The sequence below is a fragment of the Apostichopus japonicus genome, chromosome 22 (assembly GCF_037975245.1).
Source record: "Apostichopus japonicus isolate 1M-3 chromosome 22, ASM3797524v1, whole genome shotgun sequence".
In the NCBI taxonomy this organism is placed as follows: Eukaryota; Metazoa; Echinodermata; class Holothuroidea; order Aspidochirotida; family Stichopodidae; genus Apostichopus; species Apostichopus japonicus.
Window position 1 is genome coordinate 17,432,415 of NC_092582.1, and position 20,608 is coordinate 17,453,022.

The following is a 20,608-nucleotide window of genomic DNA, read 5'->3' on the forward strand; positions in this document are numbered from 1 at the left end:
ACCCAATATTTGTAAAGTTCCTGAATAGGAACCCCGGTGGTCATTCACACTGATAGAAGCGTTTCAAAGTGGTAAAAGTAATATTGATGTTCGGGAAAAGCCTCAAAGAAGGTTCTAAGGAAGGGTGAGAGGAGGGATGACTTTAGGAACTTTTTAAGTAACACTGACCTTAGCAACATTTGGGAACGTCTTGATGGTATCCAGCCGATTCACACAGCGAGATTACAGTAACTACTGTAAATCTAAACTTTTGTACCACAGTAAATACTGGATCGTACTGACAAATCTGATAAATCGGTAGCATGTGCTATTACGTTTACAGTAAGAACTGAGGATATTTGTAATTCCAACAAATCCCAAACAACTGGATTTGTTGGAATTACACATATCCTCAGTTCTAACTGTAATCCTCATAGCACATGCTACCGATTAGCGGAATTATTAGCACAATCCAGTTTTTACTGTGGTACAAAGTGTTTATATTTACAGTAGTTACTGTAATTTCTGTGTAAATCAGCTGTCAAAATGGGTACTAACTATTAATGGAATTAGATTTTCACAATACCTGTTCCCGGGTTCATCTCCCTGCAATGACTTGTCACTGAATCACTGAATTGCTGTGCAGGATCATAACAGGACAAATGGAACAAGGACAATATGCATCCTTTCATGTTCTTTACACTTACCTCATGTGTAAGCTGTCACATGTGTGTGTGAATAACATAACATTTAATACCCCTCTAGTTTAATCGTTCCTATAGTGACGGGGGTCCTATAGATATATAACACAACAAGTACAAATTAAGATTAAGTGAACAGGTAAAATGTCTGTCTGTTCTTTATTCACTGCTGTCTCGGACCATATACTTTTCCCCACAACTCCTGAACCAATCCAACGCATATATACATAAAGCTCAAGAATATCACTATATTGTAAGAGCAGGGAGTTGTTCCATAACAACTCACTGGTAAGAGTATCAAACGCTGTACAAGACTAACAATAGGGGACACTCTCCATGCATGATGAAATGCAATAGGCCACCTAAGGTGCAGAAATTGAGTTATGCAAGTACATGTTGTCACCTAATACCCATGCGAAGTTGCTTTTGGACATGCGTAGTCGGCTGGAGAGCGTCCCCTGTAATACGGATGGAAGAAGGCTAAATATATCATCGACAAAAAATTATTAGACAGGGTAACATACTGTGACACTGTTGTACAAATCATTCATCCTCTCCGTCTATCAGACGGCATATTGAACCTCTGTTCTTTGTAAAGAAGCTTAGCTCATTTTAATATAATTTATAATCTGTTCTTTTGTTATATTATATGCTGATGTCGTCATGTACTAAATTTCCATTTCTCTCTTCTGTACGTATATTACTGTTAATGAAATATGATGCGTGTTGACAACGCGAACGAAATACTAAATTGTCCTCCAATCATCACGTTTATACGAACGTCGTTAAGTGATTCGTCCATCCTCTCCACTCATGCCCTAGTTGCTCAGTATGTTATACACTTTCTCTATGTTATGTAGGACTTTCCAACGTCGATCGAGTTTTGTTCTCAAGTTCAAGCATGGACATTTCAGAATCGTATATTGTACAATGAAAGCTCACACGCGTTGTTCTCAGCACTCTCAGCTTCTGTTCACACCTGTTCTTGCTTCCCTCGTCGAACTTGAAAGCCACGCAACAGTAGCAATTATGTATGCACTGTGTGACTTCACACCTCTCAAGTCTAGTTCAAGCATTCCTCACATGAACATTCTTCCACAAATGTGTCATGTGTTGCTTCTGCCATGCTGTCACAAAACATTCGTCCTTCATAATACAACTAACTTCGAACAAGCGGGATGGTATTGTACCTCAAAACTCACATTCCTTTTCAATAGCAAATATAGCAAAACAGAAAAGCGTTTGCAAGCTAGCTGTCGTACTTACATATACCTGTAATAGAAAATGAAGGAAATGGATGAGTTATATGATTGAGAGGACCTCATAAGAACCTTGGGATGTTCGGTAAGAAAACAAATTGACAATTACAATGTTGTGCCTATTGCTACTATGCATCTTTTTATGAGTTTGAGAGGAAGTGGTGTAAAAGTACCCCACCCCCCCCCCACCCTACCCCCTCAATCAATTATATCATCATATAACAAAGAACACGGATATTTTTCAATTTTGACATCCTCATTTAAAGGACACTAGTTATTGCTATTGCTATATCGCTACGAGTATCGCTATTGTTATTGCCATTGTCATTGTAATTATTTTTATTATTATTATATATAATATATATATAATATAGTATACCTATACGATAACTACGATAACAGCAAATAGGTATACTATATTATGTACTTGCTCTACTTCTCTGTATTGATCCCTTTTGCAACTGGAAGTGAACATCTGAATCTTTGTTATAGGGATGTGGGCCTCAATGATAATACGGTATATCTGAATTTTGATTGGATTGTGAAGAAAGTCAGCCAACTAACCGGCGCATTGTATGTTGGACAGATAAGGTCATCGAGCTGTAGAAATGTAGCAAATGGTCTATCATCTATGTCCGGATTTCTATTTCTATAGTAGTGTCCGGATAACTGTGTCATCGATAAAACTAGCATAGTACACCAGTCTTGGGAATTGTATCCCTGATGAGAAAATATATTTAATACGAAACATATTTACCATGTTCAAAGTGTCACAGGAAAAAAGTGAAAACGATTCTTACAAAAACAAAAGTAACACTACTTACCGTATATGAAATTGTAATAGTGCAGTATATTTTGTATTTATAAAGTATGTTGTCTCTCACAGAAAAAAATAAAGTAAATGTTATCTTCCATGATGAAAATACACCTTCTTTCAGTTGAAAAATGTCCAAAGGCTCCTAGACAATGATTATTTTAACATGGTAGCTTAATTTTGCAGAAGGCAAGTTCTGCAAAGCCTCACCGGTATCGTTCAATCAAGTTATTCTTCATACTCATCTATATTGTTTTTTATTCTGCAGTTTTACTACATATTTTGTGTCATATATTTATTTCCTGTTACATAGCGCTTTAGAGCACTTTGTGGATTTTACGCTTTATGAAATAAATTATTTTTATTAATTCGAAATTATGGTAAATTTAAATAATCGAGCGTTAGCCAAGTAACCAAGCTTTATTCTAAATGACTTTATTATTTGAGTTTGATACAAATATGTTGATAACAATAAAGAAAACACACCAATAATTGCAGATTGAAAAGTGCGTTCATTTATACCAAACTGTGGCACGCTTAATGCCCACAATCTGCATGAGGGTCAAATTGGCACCTGGCTTACTACTTAAGCTTCCATTCATATGGGGTCCTGTCACTAAATCATTTGCCCCTTTTAGCGTTATTGAAGCGGTAACGTAAATACCATATGACGTTTTCCTTAATTCGCAATAACATATTAACCTAAAAGTAAGCCACTTCTGACCTGCAGTATTTTACCACCAAAATACAAATTGCTTCGAAGTTGAACGGGGAAAAGACTATAGGAAAAAACGTTCTTGACATTGGGTTAAAATAGGAAACCATGATGATTTACTTTAAAATACTTAGACAAAATATTAATACGGATTAGTTGTTTCTTGACGTTAATTGATGACCAATTTGATCAGCGTTAAGAGTAGATAATAGTATAATATTATTTCAAGGTAAGTATGAAAGGATCAACTACTCGTTGTGACTATGTATAAGAGGAAAGACGTAAGAGAAAGTGGATGAGAAGAACGCATGGAGGGTTCTACTTCTATTTGTTGCCTCCTCGTCCCCTTCAAAACTGTAAAATGTACGGAAAGTTGCAAATGTTATGTATTTATGAATGTGAACATGACGATACAGTTTATGAGATAAATCTTACAGTATATATCGACATTGAGAACTATTATCATATAAAGGTAAGAACACACACAAGCATATTTAACATTGGTATTTTGAAAACCCAATATCAAGATCTTTGTCTCTTATTCGACTTCTCAGTGGGAGAGTAACATCTTGACTTGATGCTAAACCCTAATTTGCTCCATGCAGAGGATCACAGTATACTGATGGGTCTGTGAAATATTGTCATCAGGGGTGATGTTAGTCAAAAGCTTTATGTTCTAAACCTACCAAATAAAATCACCTCATTGAAGGTCTGATAGATTTTGATTTTTGGTAGAAGTATTGGTATTATTATATTCTTCTTTTGGGAAAGATTTCAACTATGATCTACATCTTAATTGCAAGATTACATCATTGACACTTGCTCGTGCAAGATGCATTCACAAACTGTCACCAAATTGATAAGAATTCATCAATTATCGCCAAATGAATGTGATTTTGACTGAAACATGAAGACAAATAACAGCATAGTTGCAATGCAATCTTTCCAGCCATCAGAATATTCGTTTAATGAGGATGTTAAAAAGATAGTCCAGCCTAAAAGAGAAGAAAAAAACATTCCGCTTTTTTCTTGGGCTGGTTAACGAGATGTTTCAAGTTCAGGTTCAAATGTCGCAAACGGACTCTAGAGATTGAATTGTACTGTACCAGGATTCTAAGAAATATAATACACTTTCATCAGCCACCTTTTGTATGGACTATCCTGAAAACAACACTCATAAATGGGTCTGAGATTAACCGCATTTTAGCTTACCAGATCACGTGCCTCGCATAATCCTCTAATCACAGTGTCTGTTGTTTGTTGCTCGCAATTAAAACGGTAACACTGTCCTATAGGAAATTGTGTCTGTATGAACATTAAAAAATATATATTATTATATGAATTATATAAATATATATAGATGTATATATATATATATATATATATATATAAATGAAACGTAATGAGAAGGAAAATCCAAAACAGTGAAAAAACTTCCAATCTCCACCGGGATTCGAACCCGGGCCTCCCGCTTTGTACGCGGACACCCTAACCAACTAGGCCATGGACGCTGATTGTATGTCCAGAGGTTCGAAACCGGTAAGGAAGGTCGTAATTTCACTGTAAGCGTCTGACAACTGTATCGAACAATACTAGTTCTGTTTTTGGTGACATATTTTGCCTTACTCTAGAGATCAAACATGATGCTAACCAACTCGAAATCATTTGTGATTCCTAAAACCGGATCTCGAAAGAGATACTTTGAACAGACTTTATGTTAATGCAATGGAGGTAAACGACAAAGTCAAATGAATATATATATATAAATAAAAATCGTAATGAGTTGGAAAATCAAGAACAGTGAAAATACTTTCAGCCTCCATCGATATATATATATATATATATATATATATATATATATATATATATATATATATATATATATATATATATATCGCCTTAATGTATGGTGCGCTTCCAAATATCGGTAACTCGCATTACGGAAAAAGGACACCTGAAAAATTGACACCCGTACAAAATGGCACCGTGCTCAAACAAAGAATGAAGTTTTCAATTGCATACATGTACAAGATATCTACCCTATTGATGTTTATATATCAGCAGTAGAAAATATGAAACAACTTCAGATGTGGTATAGAGGGGGGAAAGTCTGGTAACTCGCATTGCGGTAACTCGCATTACACTTTGTCCAGTCATCGATTTTGCTCTTTATTGATCAAATTCTTTGAAAAAGATATGCTCCAAAGTCATTTTTTAAACACTTGGAACTCTTGGAAACTGTAAAACACTTTACAAAACTTTTAACAACAATTAGCAAAAACTTTATCCATCCTGACAATTATATCAATAATAATCGAAGCTGATTGAACCAGAAAATTCAACTGAACAATTGTTGATTAACAAGATTGCAATGTCCATTCTTGAATTATCAATCCAAATTTCCAATCAAGCTAATCCAAGCAAAACTGGTAGCTCTCCGCTTCCATTTTAATGTCTCAAAACATGTTCTGAAAGTTAAACAGGTTCAACTGCTTATAGTGAATTACAATAAAAGTTTCTTTGCCATGTTGATTAGTGATTGGAAAAGCATGAAACTAATAAAACAATCCTTGTCCCTAATTCTATCAGTATAATAACATTATCAACAATAACACAATAGATGTATCATCATGCAGAATGAGGGCATGATGGTAGGCCATTCTAGATAACCTTGAATGGATGGTGTTTTGTATCAAATTAGAATTCTCATGCAAACTTGATGTGGCCACGACTATTAGCAATCAAATACATTCCCAAGATCTTTATCATCTGGTTTCAACGATAGAAAGTGTTGTCATCCCTGGGGTTCGGCCATTTCCAGTTTATCGATCGTTCCTGTGAAATCCGGTGGCCTGCTCTATTTTGTGTAATTTGGGTATTTGAAATGCTTTGGAGTAAAGGTTGATTTTCACATTGTAGTGACTTAAGCCACTCATATTGGGGAAGGATTTTGCACATCATGATATTTGGGAACACACATTTGACTTGGTAAACCACAACAATCTATCCCAACTGACCAAGCCTCCGCAACACCGCCCCCCCCCCCAGTGGCCCGAATCTTCCTTTCTGCAAAATCCCCTTCAGCCCCTCCCCTCTGCCCATCCCCACTAATTCCGAGGTGCCCAAACCCTTGACAACATCAGTTTCATATCAAGAATTATTTCCATCAGGATGTAAGGCATATTATAATGGTCATGATTTACAATATTTGCCCATCCAAGAACATACTAGATTACTATGTGATAGGCTACAGACTAATATAGCCTAAGCTCTCACAATTTGTCCTAAATATTGTATTAAGCAATTAATATCCCATGAAAAAATGTTAATGTTAAAATGGAGAAAGGATGTTCTTACTTTACTCATTTGATGATGTCACAGTTGAATGCAACATTGGAGGTCCGTGATTCCACAAAGGTCACATGTTAAAATCATCAATGTCTGTTGAAACTGTCCTAAGGGTCACATGTGATGTAACGGAGGTTGCAGTGCAGTCTGGGTACAGGAAGTACCTACTGTGCACACCTTATAAAAGTATATATTGGGCTCTATTGCTTTGTTGATCAGTAGTACTGCAAGTGTGCTTTGTGAGATTGGAATAATATATGGTAACTCGCATTACAGAGGTAACTCGCATTACTGGTTACTCGCATTACAGTTTTCAATGGCTCTTTATATCTATATACTAGGTACATTTCTAATTCTTTCAACTATTGTTATACTCTTTACTTTGACTAGAAGCATAATATGAAATGGCAGGAAATTATCTGATGCAGAGAAAAACAAAGTTAAAAACTTGGTCTCTCGGTAACTCGCATTATGCTCTCAAATCAGCTCTGTGTCGTTACAGCCATATGCCTACAAACCAAAATTGTTTAGGGGAATGGTAATATTATTTTTATATATCAGTAATGGTACTACCAAGACATATATATATATATCAAATTTATTTAGGGTGCTTTCAAATATGGAATCTGAGACTATATATATAAGACTAATATATATATATATATATACCGGTATATATATATCGGTATATATATATATATACCGGTATATATATATATATATATAGGAGCAGAAAAGGAGCGTTTTAATCTACTAACTAATTAAACATCATGATACATGTGGCGATCATGAGAGTACTTATTGACTATCCCACTAAACTGGGGGGATTATCTGTTAGGTATTACCGCGTTGGTTGTTTGGAATTTCTCATCATGTGTCGTAATGAAATGAAGCACCTGAACACAAGTATCATGTTTGGTGGGGATCCATTTGCATAAAGACAATGAGTGCCAGAAGACTATGTTTACACCTAACACTACTAATACACACTGTACATGTACACCCATGTATGTACTGTACACACTGTGCATGTATGTACTGGTTGACAATCATTTTATATTAAAGTCTTTTAATTAAATGAATTAAACCAGAAACACTGAGACAAGTACATTGCAAATAGTTTTTGTTTATATGACATTGAATGCTGCATCGCAGCATGAAACAGCAACTTTAGAGTTGCACAACTTGCAAATATATTATAGGAAAGCATTGCAATCATTATTTTGTATTGTTTGTACTAGACATAATAACCTCTGAAAGAATCAAGTATCCTGTAGTTATGGTTTAAGAGCAATTCATCACTAAATATAGCATATGTTTTAGTGAAAAGTACAAAATCGAATATTTTGACACTAGTCTTGAACAGTTCTGAACGTATAAACAAACTACTGCAGAGTTTTGTATCACACAACACACACGAAAACGCGGTGTAATAATTTACCGCATACTACTGGCACTGCCATAGACAAGAAACTATGCAGGAATTTCGTCAAGGCCACCGCTTCATGTAGCCAAACCCGTTGATTGCTTATTAGCTGTAAATACGGGATTGCTAAGAAATTACGAGACAACAGCGACGAACCGGTAGAGGGTAGTATTTATATTATTTTTGAATCGGGTGGTGTGAAGGACACAAATTTACGAGGAATTTACGAGCGAGCCCACCTTTAAGTTAACCTAACTCCACAAGACAATATTTTTGTAGCCTAATTTTTTTAAATTCCTGTTTTAAGGGATAGACTCTATAGGCATATGTAATATGAAGGTAGTAGGATGTTCAATTGCTGAGAAATAAGACCTCAAAAGTCAAGACAATGCCAAAATGCTGCGGTGGCGACAAATTACGAAATTTTAAAGTGTGATAAATCGGCCAATTGTGAAGCAATGCAACTGATTTTTACAGAATATGCCTTTTTAATAGTGTTCCAATCATACAATAAATTTTGGAATTTTTCAAAGATGTCCAATTACAACATACTCCAAAATTTGGTGATTTGATATGGAATGACCTTTACCTTTAAAGCAGCATTTCCTTATTGATGTGGCAGTTTCAATTAACTTGATTATACAACAGAGGGACAGGTCTCATAGTTAATATTAACAGTTATCAGATTCACCATTTGTATACTGAACTGAAAAGTCTCCTGCACAAATCGAATAGAAATCTAAGAAATCCCAACAACTTGCCAAAATACAGAACACATGTCTACAGAAACTCTGTCATATACTGTTGTGCTGTAAACATTCAATCCGAGCACTTAAAAGGGTTTGTTGTAGTTGGTTATTTTGTTATATCGTTTTATGTATTAACTTTTGTATTTGTAGATGTATTTTATATGAGATCCTAACATCTTACCCATTTTCTCCCCTTTCCCTGTTATATTAGTTATACTTTTATATGTAAAATGGAATGAATACATGAAATAATTTGAAGATTATTGGGTCATATTTTACCCAAACATAAGACGGGGTCAAATGTTAATCAGACTCATAAGGTCATGCCCATGAAAATAAGGTCTGATCAGTGGCCAGCAATATGGCAGTTCTGACCCATGTTAGGCGGCTCACAAGGGATTTAAGACCTATTTGGTCAACATCATTGTGTTTTAGTTCCCATGTTCAAGTGTGTATAAGATATATAAAGGAAATCACATAATACGACGAAACGAAATACAGACCAATCGTTTTCAATTAAAGAAAAACTTTATTTTGCTTCTTTCCCGAATGATTTCATCTGAGCAAAGTCTTACATCAAACACGTTTAAGGATAGGATTAGTTGGAATTAGATGATGGTTGAATTCATCCAAATTTGTGGGTGGGGAGGGAGAGGATGATCATGCTACATTTTAGAAATAAAATAACAAGAAGAGTACCATGGAAGGAAGTTGTTATGACCACTCTAGTCAGCCTAAACGTATGAAAATGTTGACCATTTATAACATCATTTCAACTCCAATACATTGCGAGTAGTATCCTCTTCTCATGCACAGAAGCAAATGTAATTAGCGGCGGTTTTGTTCAATTCAGCATTTCGTTGTAGTTGATAAATGGCCTTTAAGAATTAGAAGTGAATATTGTTATTCATTCGCGCAGTTCTCCAACTTGGGCCTGGTAATATGAAAGAGACAGAGAGAGAGAGAGGAAATTCTTGAACATTTCATATGAGTTTAAAATTGGGACAAACAATGCGGGAAATGAAATGTAAGACATGTATATATATATATATATATATATATATATATATATATATATATATATATATATATATATATATATCTATATATATATATATACCGGTATATATATATACCGGTATATATATATACCGGTATATATGTATACCGGTATATATATATACCGGTATATATAAATATATATATATATATATATATATATATCAACACAATCAACACAAGGTTCAACTATCTTAGGAAGACAGTAATACATCTCAAGACCTACAGCACATATTCGGATCTAAAATTATCATCAGTAAGGAGATTATATATCATACATAACATACTTGTGGATCGGTGGAAATTTTTTACATTCACCATGCTATGTTATATCTTGTTTGAACCGACCTACTTTTGCGAAACATTTGCCGTCAAATTAATTGCCACAATTTACTTATATGATATATATATTTCCTTTTCCTATTTCAAATAGAAAACACATGTGTATCCTGCAGCCTACAATTTACATCAAGAAACAGTACGGCACTTTTACGACTGCAATACTATAAATAGTCCTATAGAATCTATTTGATATCATTTAGTATAGTCGATTTCCTGTGATCCAACATTACGGAACAGAAACAATAATCGATTGGGTTTACGATGTACGGTAGCCTAACACTGAAACGTTGGTAAGAGTTATAGCCTAACTATATGTTAACTACAAAGATTACTCAAAATACAGGGAAATATTACAATTTACCTTGAAATGCATTCTCCCGTTCCTTCGGTTCCCTTTCTTCCAATTTCGTTTAAAACGACATCATTTATTCTCTCCACTTCCCAGCAGAAGTTAAAATGTTTCGAAATGTTCACCAGTATTGTATCGAGGAAAAGTGAGGACATTCTTCAAAGTAAGTAAGTGACTCGACAGTCTCGACACTCTGTTGTGTATATACGTTGGAATGATCACCTACTATGTTTACTATATGAACTTTTCACGTGATACTATGTTACGCATTGATGTTTTCCTTTTACAACTTTAAAGTTGATACATACCACTTTTGATCAACATTCACAGAAAAGAACAAATTAAGGGAAAGATTTTTGAAACGTACGAACTTTTTTATCAGAAATTTCATTTCATTTTCTTTTTGGCGTAATTTCCAAATCAGCGAATACAGTAATCTGGTCGATTGCACTGGAAATAATATCTGTTATGTCACTTTAAAATATAGAGTATGGCCTAATACTGTTACAGTGTTGCATTCATGATTGTATGAATCAGTCTATAACACAGAGAAATGAGATTATAGATCAGCCACTGGAGGTTAAAGGTGAGCATTTTTTTCAATGAGATTTCAAATGCTGTTTTTGCATTTACGTATGTACCACAGCAAATTGTGCAGTGACATTGACCGTCCACGGTATGCGTTCAGGATATGACTGGTTGCTACGCCAACTAAAATACATCGAAAAAATTCACACGTCAATAATAGTATAAGCATAGTAAGTGCATAATAAATGCATTAAATATGTATTAATATATGTATTAAATGTGAAAAACAAAGCTTACCTGACGTTTTATTGCTGTAATATATTGGTATATCAATTCACGATTGCAGAAATTATTGCCAGAGGTCCTCTTCATTGGTGTCGACTCAGCCGTATTCCTAAGAAAGACGCTAACAACAGCTGTCGAGAAAGTATATAAAGCAAACATTATTTGCATCACTGCAACGAACTCCAATGAACTACCATTTATTGTAATCGCCCTCCACTCGAAGCAAATAACAATAATTGAATAAACGTTTTGCGACGACGATGTACCAGCTAATTCATTATTCTGCGGGATGAGAAACGATATTACTTTAAAATGAATCTCCGTGTATAAACCGAACAGGTGAGATGGATTTCACATAGGGGGATAATTAGGACACGACAGCAGGCGCGTATCCAGGGGGGCGTTGGGGGCACGCGCCCTCCGGGTAAGAAAAAGAGGAGAGGAAAAAAGAGAAGAAAAAAGGGGGGAAAAGGGGAGGGGGGAAGCGGAGGAAGGGAAGAGTGAAAGACGAAAGAGAGAAAAAGGAGCAAAGGAGGGAGTAGAAGATAAACCCCAAGACAACGGGAAGAGAAGAAGAACAGTCATAATTACAGCGCTGATCACTATTATATACACAGGGTAGCCAGTGACGAATCGAGGATTACGGAGGGGGTATGCGTCTCACCCCACCCCTTACACCGACATCTCCATTTTTGACGTTTCCATTTTTCCTCTCTCACTAATGTAGATATATAAATATATAAATATATTATATATATATATATATATATATATATATATATATGATATATCATAACGCGTGTGTGTGTATGGACGCCTTAAATTGTACAATTGTGCTATGAAACCAACTGTGGCTAGTCTCGAACTCGACCGAGTCGTCGGGGTACATAACGCACACGTCACTTCTTGAGATTGTTCCCATCTGCATGAAAACGCGGGCCCACAACCCTTCGCCCCACCCCTCTAACCGCTTCCCGATGAGTTACGAAACTTAATTAATGACCTTCGCCCATAGTACCAAGACCTTGAGAAAATCCGGCGACACACCACACACTTACATGGGGTGTGACCACTTCCGACTTTGCAATTTCCCAAGATCAGGCACGAAATATCCAAGAAATCCCAAGGGCACTGTACTGTATGGATATCTAGCAATATCTAGCGATATCTAGGGATGAAAATCCCAAGATCTTCCCTAAACTGTGTCTTTCAAAATGAAAAGAATGTGGGCAAAGTAGCGTAACTCCTATGGGCTCGGACCGTGATGATCAGGTGGCCCGACCAAAAGGGGGCCCCCGCTATACTGATGCACAGAAAAAGGCTATACCTCTTTGGAAAGGGTTTTACTGGGAAATAAAAACTCATGCAAAGACTGAACAAGACAATGTACATATTTTCACGTGATACGGAATACGGACATCATGATCAGGGCTCATTGGGTATTAATGTCTGCATCGAGCTAGTTGTGTTATTTATAATTATAATCGAAAACGAAGTATATAATTTAAAACCCAATTCCAGCCAATGTTGTACTGAGTACAACAATTCTAAAACAATAACCCAACACCCAACAGACTTGAAACAGCGTTTGAAAAAGTAGGCAGGGCTTTCATATAAATATAATAATAAAAGGTAAGAATAAAGATGCCTTCGGGGTATCTGGTAAGTAAAAAGCACAGGAAATTAGGCTTAGATGGAGACAAAGTTTCATCCGAAATTAGGCCTATGTACGAGGATACCGTTGCCATGGAAAGACTACGTCATACGCTGGATACAACAGAATGGGAGGCTATGATCGAACCTGGGAACATTGATCAAACAGTGACAATCATATCATGCTATCTGAGATTCTGTATTGACACCACGATACCGGTTAAGGAGTTTCGAGTGGATCCCAATAATCACCCATGGATGAATAATCAGATTAAGTGCCTGCTGAAAGAGAAACATCAATTGAGGGGAATCACAATGAACTAAGAACTATTAACGCTAGTATTAAATCAGAAATCCGCTCCGCTAAGCATCAGTACAAAGACCGGGTGATGTCGAAAGCGACTACTAATCCGAGAGAAATGTGGAGGGGTCTGAAAACCATGAACCTGATTATGCGAATGTGGAGGCGAATGATTTGAATAGATTCTTCTGTCGTTTTGAAAGAACAGATCACGATTTCAACCCACCCGATGTCGATGAAGAACGGGAGCCTCCCTTTTCGCTCTCTGACGTCATTGCTGTACTCAAGGCAAGTAGACCTTCCAAATCATGCGGTGCCGATGGTGTCCCCGGCTGGCTACTGAAACATTGTCATCTTGAACTTGCCGAAATTTTTTATAAGCTCTTCACTCAATGTTATAAAAGTGGATACATTCCTAATGACTGGAAACGAAGTAAGATTATCCCATTGATGAAAGTGCCTCACCCAGTGGAAAAGAAGGACTATCGGCCCATTGCTTTGACTAGTGTCATTATGAAATGTTTCGAGAAGCTTATTCGCACTGAAATCATAGAATGTATTCCATCATTGGACATGTATCAGTTCGCATACCGCAGTGGAAGATCAACTGTGGATGCGTGTTTGCTGTTGGATACAGTTCTACGCCAACATGTGGACACTGTCGGTAATTTTGCCAGGGTTTGTTTTATGGACTTTAGCTCCGCATTTAACACTCTTAGCAATTCGAACTTACTTCGTACGTTAGATGCTCATGTAAACAAGAACATCATTCCATTGCTGTATCACTTTTTATTCAACAGAACTCAATATGTATACTGTGATGGGATCAGCAGTGAAGATATTGTCACTAATACTGGTGTCCCACAAGGGTGTTGTTTATCACCATTGCTGTTTGCCGTTTATACTGATTCCTTGTCCACACTTTATGAAAATGTTTACATTATAAAATATGCAGATGATACGGCTATTGTTGGTTTGTGTAATGATAAATATCCACAGAGCATTGTCAATTACCACACAGCTATTGCGGAGACTGTAGCGTGGTGTGAAACCAATTACCTTTTTATTAACAGCTCCAAGACCAAGGAATTAATTGTTGATTTCCGTTCAGTTCAGATGCATGATCCAGTTATAATTAATGATAGTGAGGTTGAGGTTGTGTCAGATTTTAAATATTTAGGACTCATTTTTAATCATTCTCTCACTTGGGACTCTCATATAGGCTCTACACTTGTGAAAATAAAGCAACGGTTATATTGTATTTATAGGTTGGGAGGATTTGGTCTAGAATATGAAAAACAGCTTTGGCTCTTCCGTTCCATGGTGCTTTCCCTCATGGTCTATTGTGCTCCTGTGTGGCTCTCTTCCTGTTTCAAGACACAACTCAATTTGATTAACAGACATTTTAGAAAGTTTTATTCTGTAGATGATCAGTACATTGAAGATATTGTACTTCAGTATGTAAGAAGGATTTTGACTGATCCTGACCATCCTCTCCATAAGTTTTACACCATTCCACGTAGTTGTATACCCTACCTCGTATGCGTACTGAACGCTTTAGACATTCTTTTTTACCGAGGAGTATAAAGCTTTTGAATTGTCACATAACTAGATGAAATTGTTATCATATTTTTGTATATATACATATATTGCATATTTTTAAGCTGCGGATTCCATTTTATTATGTCTTCATTTTATGATTGATATCAATATAATTTTACTTTACTTTACTATATATATATCTATATATATATATATATATATATATATATATATATATATATCTATATATATATATATATATATATATATATATATATATATATATATATTTGCAATTATATACAAAACCATCCTCCATGCACATATCACATAGGGATTGCCACAAGCCATCGGTAAAAGAACCTCTACCCTATCGTCAAGCCATGATATTTTCAAAGAAGCAGCACCCGTCTACAACGCAGCCCTCCGGAAAGCTGGGTACAAGGAGGAAATTGAACATACAGCGAAGAGCAGCAACCATACCCAGAAAAAGAACAGAGCCAGAAAAATAATATGGTACACTCCACCATATAGCAGACGCGTTAAAACCAAGGTGGGTGCGCAGTTTCTGAAACTCGTAAAAAAGCATTTCCCTAGTGACCATGTCCTACACAAGATATTTAACAAGAGCAACATCAAAATTGGCTATAGCTGTATGAGGAATATGAGAATAATTATAAAAGCCCGCAATAACAATGAAGCGAACCGCGGATGGCGGGGGAAATTACCGGATTTGGGGTCCTACGCTTCGAACTCATAAGTGATCAATGAGGAGGCAAGAGTGTTCTTGCGTTGAAACAACGGCTGACTTTTTATTACAAACTCTACAAGGATAATGAAAATATACAAATGAACAATATACAATGGCTCAATAGACTCAAATGGCTTAAAGGACTCTTTACTTTCTTAATAAACTGGGGGAAAACCTATACTCGTTCTGTGAAATATGCTCTGTACCATAAATACTCAAGCTACGAAATACAAATCTCGCAATAACTGCACGAAGTGTAAAATAAACAATGTAAAATGAACATTATGAAATAATCTGCATAAATAATAATAAACGTTTGCCAACAGGCGAGGAATTTAACACCTTCGTAATGGCCAGCCTAGGGCAACATGCCGCTGCAACTCATTATAGGCCTTTCCACCGTACTGTTCCTAGACAGCAGGATTTTCTACCTCCTGAACCCACAAACTCTCAAGAGACTTGGCACTCCATAGCTATCCACAAAGGCTAAGATTAGAAGGATAAGCTCTGAGACAACTCTATAGTGACCAACAGTAATAATAATGTTCAAAATACAAAATACAAATACGTATACGCCCTTTACACTGCGAGCAGTACAATACTCAAATACAGGTACAACAATCATCTTACTCAACTGAACTGTCAATACAGTACAATACACTACACTTCAATTACTTTCTGTATACTACACGTAACTGTTAATAACTCTCTGTATATAAACTCAACCTAACCGGTACTGTCACTCTAGAGTATACTAAACTCAATATATGCCAGTACTGTAACACCACAGTATAAAAGTACGCAATAAAACACACTTGCTTAACAATACACAACCACTGATCTACACAGTGTACACAACACACGCTATAAACCCATAGGACCAAGGTCCAAATACAACCTAACATACGTACTTTACACAGTGAAGTACAACCTAGCCAGAGGGGCAACAATTACAAAACCACAACTCAATTAAATAATAATAAGGGTACGTACGGCATTTAATATTTATGACTTAACTCTTACTACACTGAAGTCAACTCGCTCGCGATAAGGAAGAAGAAGAAGACTCTACGCTCGCGGTACAGGAAGCTCTCCATTGACGCTAGCCAGCTATATACTGTAGGCTTTCTAGTCACTTCGCCCAACAACCATTTCGCCCAACTGCCATTTCGCCCAACCAGCCTGGTCATTTCGCCCAACCAGCCTGGTCATTTCGCCCAACCAGCATGGTCATTTCGCCCAACCATCATAGTCATTTCGCCCAACCAGCATGGTCATTTCGCCCAACCGTGTTGGTCATTTCGCCCAACCTTATTTTTACTAATATTCAGTCAGAATAATATTACTTTTCCTATTTCACTAGTTCAATTTGATTTATTTTGGGTTAGGTTACTTCGTAATAGGTAAATAAAAAAGTGAGGTCCGCTCGATATCGATCGGAGTCTGAGCAGTTATTTCGGGTATAATGGGAGGATTACACTACTTTAGGCGTTTACGCATACAATGGGAGTTATATTATTATACAAACACAGGGGAATCGGTCTTCATAAAAACCTATCAAACCTAACCCCTAAAACACTGATCCATCCTACTGACTATCAATTCCCGAACGTTTCCTTATTAAATTGAAAAAAAAAATATATAAAACCCGTCCGTAATATTGAATTACTATATTTAATCAATGTAACCACTTTATCAATGTAACCACATATGTAATCACATATGTAATCAATTTAACCACGACTTCAAGTTTCCTTAATACTCGGTTCGTATCCCGTACCGTTAACAATTCCCGAACGTTTACTATATCAAACCTAACCCCTAAAACACTGATCCATCCTCAAGATTCCTTAATATTCGGTTCGTATCCTGTAACGTTAAAAATTCCCGAACGTTTCCTTACTAAAGTTATACAAAGTAAAGGACTTCAAGTTTCCTTAATATTCCTTAATATTCGAACGTTTACTATCAAACCTAACCCCTAACACACTGATCAATCCTCAAGTTTCCTTAATATTCGGTTCGTATCCTGTAACGTTAAAAATTCCCGAACGTTTCCTTTTGAAATATCATATTTAATCAAGGTTGGGCGAAATGACCAGACTGGTTGGGCGAAATGACCAAGCTGGTTGGGCGAAATGACCAGGCTGGTTGGGCGAAATGACCAGGCTGGTTGGGCGAAATGACCAGGCTGGTTGGGCGAAATGGTAAGGTTGGGCGAAATGGCAGTTGGGCGAAATGGTTGTTGGGCGAAGTGTCCTGCTTCCTACTGTAGTAGGTCCGCCATCTTGGAAACCAATGACTTCGAGCCAGAAGCCAAACCATTCAAAAACCTGAGGCATCCTGCCTCTGAGAAGGGTGACATCTCCTCACGGACTCCAGAAAGTAAAGATACAGGTAAATCTGGGCTATTGACGACCCAAGATTAACCAAAATATGACCAAAATAGTAAGGGGTTTACGAGGCGAGCCCCGGAGATCTGCAGGGACGATGTTCGCCATACAACACCGTGTACAGAACTGAACAAACACACGTGGAAACAACTAACGCTACAAACTGGCTATTACGAACTATTACATAATACATGCAAATACAACGGGTGCACACAACAAAATTTCACTTCACTACAACAAGATCATATCGATAGCAAACCCAAAGACCGGGGAAATAGCTTGCAATTGTAGAAAAAAGAGCGACTGCCTGCTGTCCGGGGAATGTCTCGCCAGCGATATAATCTACAAGGCACTCAAAGGTCACTCACTACTGGTCAAGAGACAGCCATATATATCGGTCTGGTTCAATTGCTCAGGTGGAATGAAGTGAACTATTAAAAAATGTGCAGAAAAATGTTGCATTGACGAGATATGATAAGTTGTCAATTCAACATTTTGCAGAAAATTGTTCAATTACTCAATTGGAAGAAAGTGAACAATTGAACATTTTGCAGAAAAATGTTCAATTGCTCAGTTGCTTAACTGAGCAACATTTTTCTGATTTTTTTCAAGCTATTATCTTGTAATCTAAACAATCTACTGAAAAATGTTGAATTTATGGGGCAAAGTTTTCTTATGTTGATGGCACGTTTAAGCTTCCGTAGCCCGATGATCGCCGCAGTGACAAGAACCCAATGTGTACACTTTACCATCTTTAGTTATTTAATGCAATACAATGATGTAAGCTTTCTGGTCCATGAACAGTTGGTTTACTAAGACTCACTAAGATTTAAAGTACTGTGGACAGCATGCCCGCTCCACAGCATTTGTTACAATATATTATTTTGCTTAAATCTAAATCTAATTTGAAACTGTTTTGATGTAGTCATTTGTAAGTTACCGTACTATTCCTGAAGCAGAATTATAATCAGTTATTGTACTCTTATTGTTGAGTACTTCCCGGAAAATATGCAGCGCTACAAATTTGTATTAATTGGCATGTCATCGAGTTCATTCGATTCTACGAAATTCGTTGTCGTTGTATTTATTTTAGTTTAGTAGAACAATGTATTTATTTTTCATTAACCGTAGCTTCCTTAAAATTGCGATGTATTCTCATTCATTATCACAAAAAGGCAGCATGTTATGAAAGACACGATGATAGGATTTTAGCATCGCAAAGTTCGTTTAGTACAAAAATCTCAAAAATATTTCCATAAATAAACAAAATATGAATTGTCACCGGTAAGTACAAGTTTATATACAAGCTTATTATATTTCTAACCTCTGCTTATTTTCAGTGTGTTCCACCGTCTCATTGGATCTTAATTTGTCTGCCATTTCCCTTAAACAGTTCTTAGCAATAATCCACAAGGCAAACCAGGCTTAACATTTCAGGACTGACCTAAAATTGTTCCCGTATTCTTTCAAGATTAACGCAATAGAAAGACATGGAATGTTTACTTACCACATAAAGATAAAAATAACACAAGTGAACGCAGCATCTTGGTTAATGTTAAAACAGGTTCACGCTCTTTCTGTTTTTGTCCCAGCTTATGAATATATACACAAAATTTTGCTGTTATTTTCTTGACTCTGATATCAGTTATGAACATTCTAGTTTCTCCTAGTTCTTTATAAGGAAACTGAACGAGTGAAGAAGCAGCTAAGTGACTTTCGAGACCACCCACAGACATTTAATTGTGACATTCCATAATATCCAGCAGTTTATTCCATACAAAAATAGAGTTCCTTTATTCCTACACTTTTTTTTTGGCTAGACTTTCGTCACTTTTTGAAATTTACAAGTTATGTATAAATGAACATAATGGCTGGACTGCAAATGAAACACAGATGTAATTAGTTTTGATATCACATTTCTCGTGTTTATATAAATATTTTTTATTATAATTAGCAGTCGTAAGAGTAATTATGAAGTAATTATAATATTAATATAACGTATACTGAGAATGCTGAAGAGCAATAGATTTAGAACCCTTCGTGGTCCTTCCATTTTTCTCCTTCTTCCTAGTTTACGATTAATTTACAATAGTCTTACAGTCTTACTGGTTTCGTTCACATTTAGGTCTGAAGTTGCACACAATGTTATCCTATATGTAGCTTTTCATATTTCTAATTATTCCAGAAATAGGGTATAACGGAAATCACACAGACGGCCTTGCATCACATATTATGTATTGTTTATTTATATAGATGTAGTCCTTTCCTTGGAGAAAGCCGGCAATCCCCCTCCCTCAACCCACCCCACTTCACCATTACTTGTTATATTACTACAGCGATTGAGCAATATGCCAACAATAAAAAAATTGTTTTCATAAACAAGTGGTTTATTTTTCTGCCCTTGGGACCTGCGG

At 36.3% G+C, this 20,608-nt stretch overlaps 1 protein-coding gene across 1 annotated transcript in view; it reads right to left on the bottom strand.

Annotated features, from left to right (window-relative positions):
- Window positions 1-821: 821 nt before the first annotated feature.
- LOC139963826 (flavin-containing monooxygenase 1-like) overlaps window positions 822-20,608 on the bottom strand; it is a 49,501-nt gene continuing 29,714 nt past the window's right edge. Inside the window, exons 10-13 of the transcript XR_011791767.1 lie at window positions 11,567-11,685; window positions 4,681-4,773; window positions 2,504-2,659; window positions 822-1,952 (exon numbers count right to left, since the gene is read on the bottom strand). The gene's annotated coding sequence lies outside the window, so the exon portion shown is untranslated. The remainder of the gene's footprint in view (window positions 1,953-2,503; window positions 2,660-4,680; window positions 4,774-11,566; window positions 11,686-20,608) is intronic.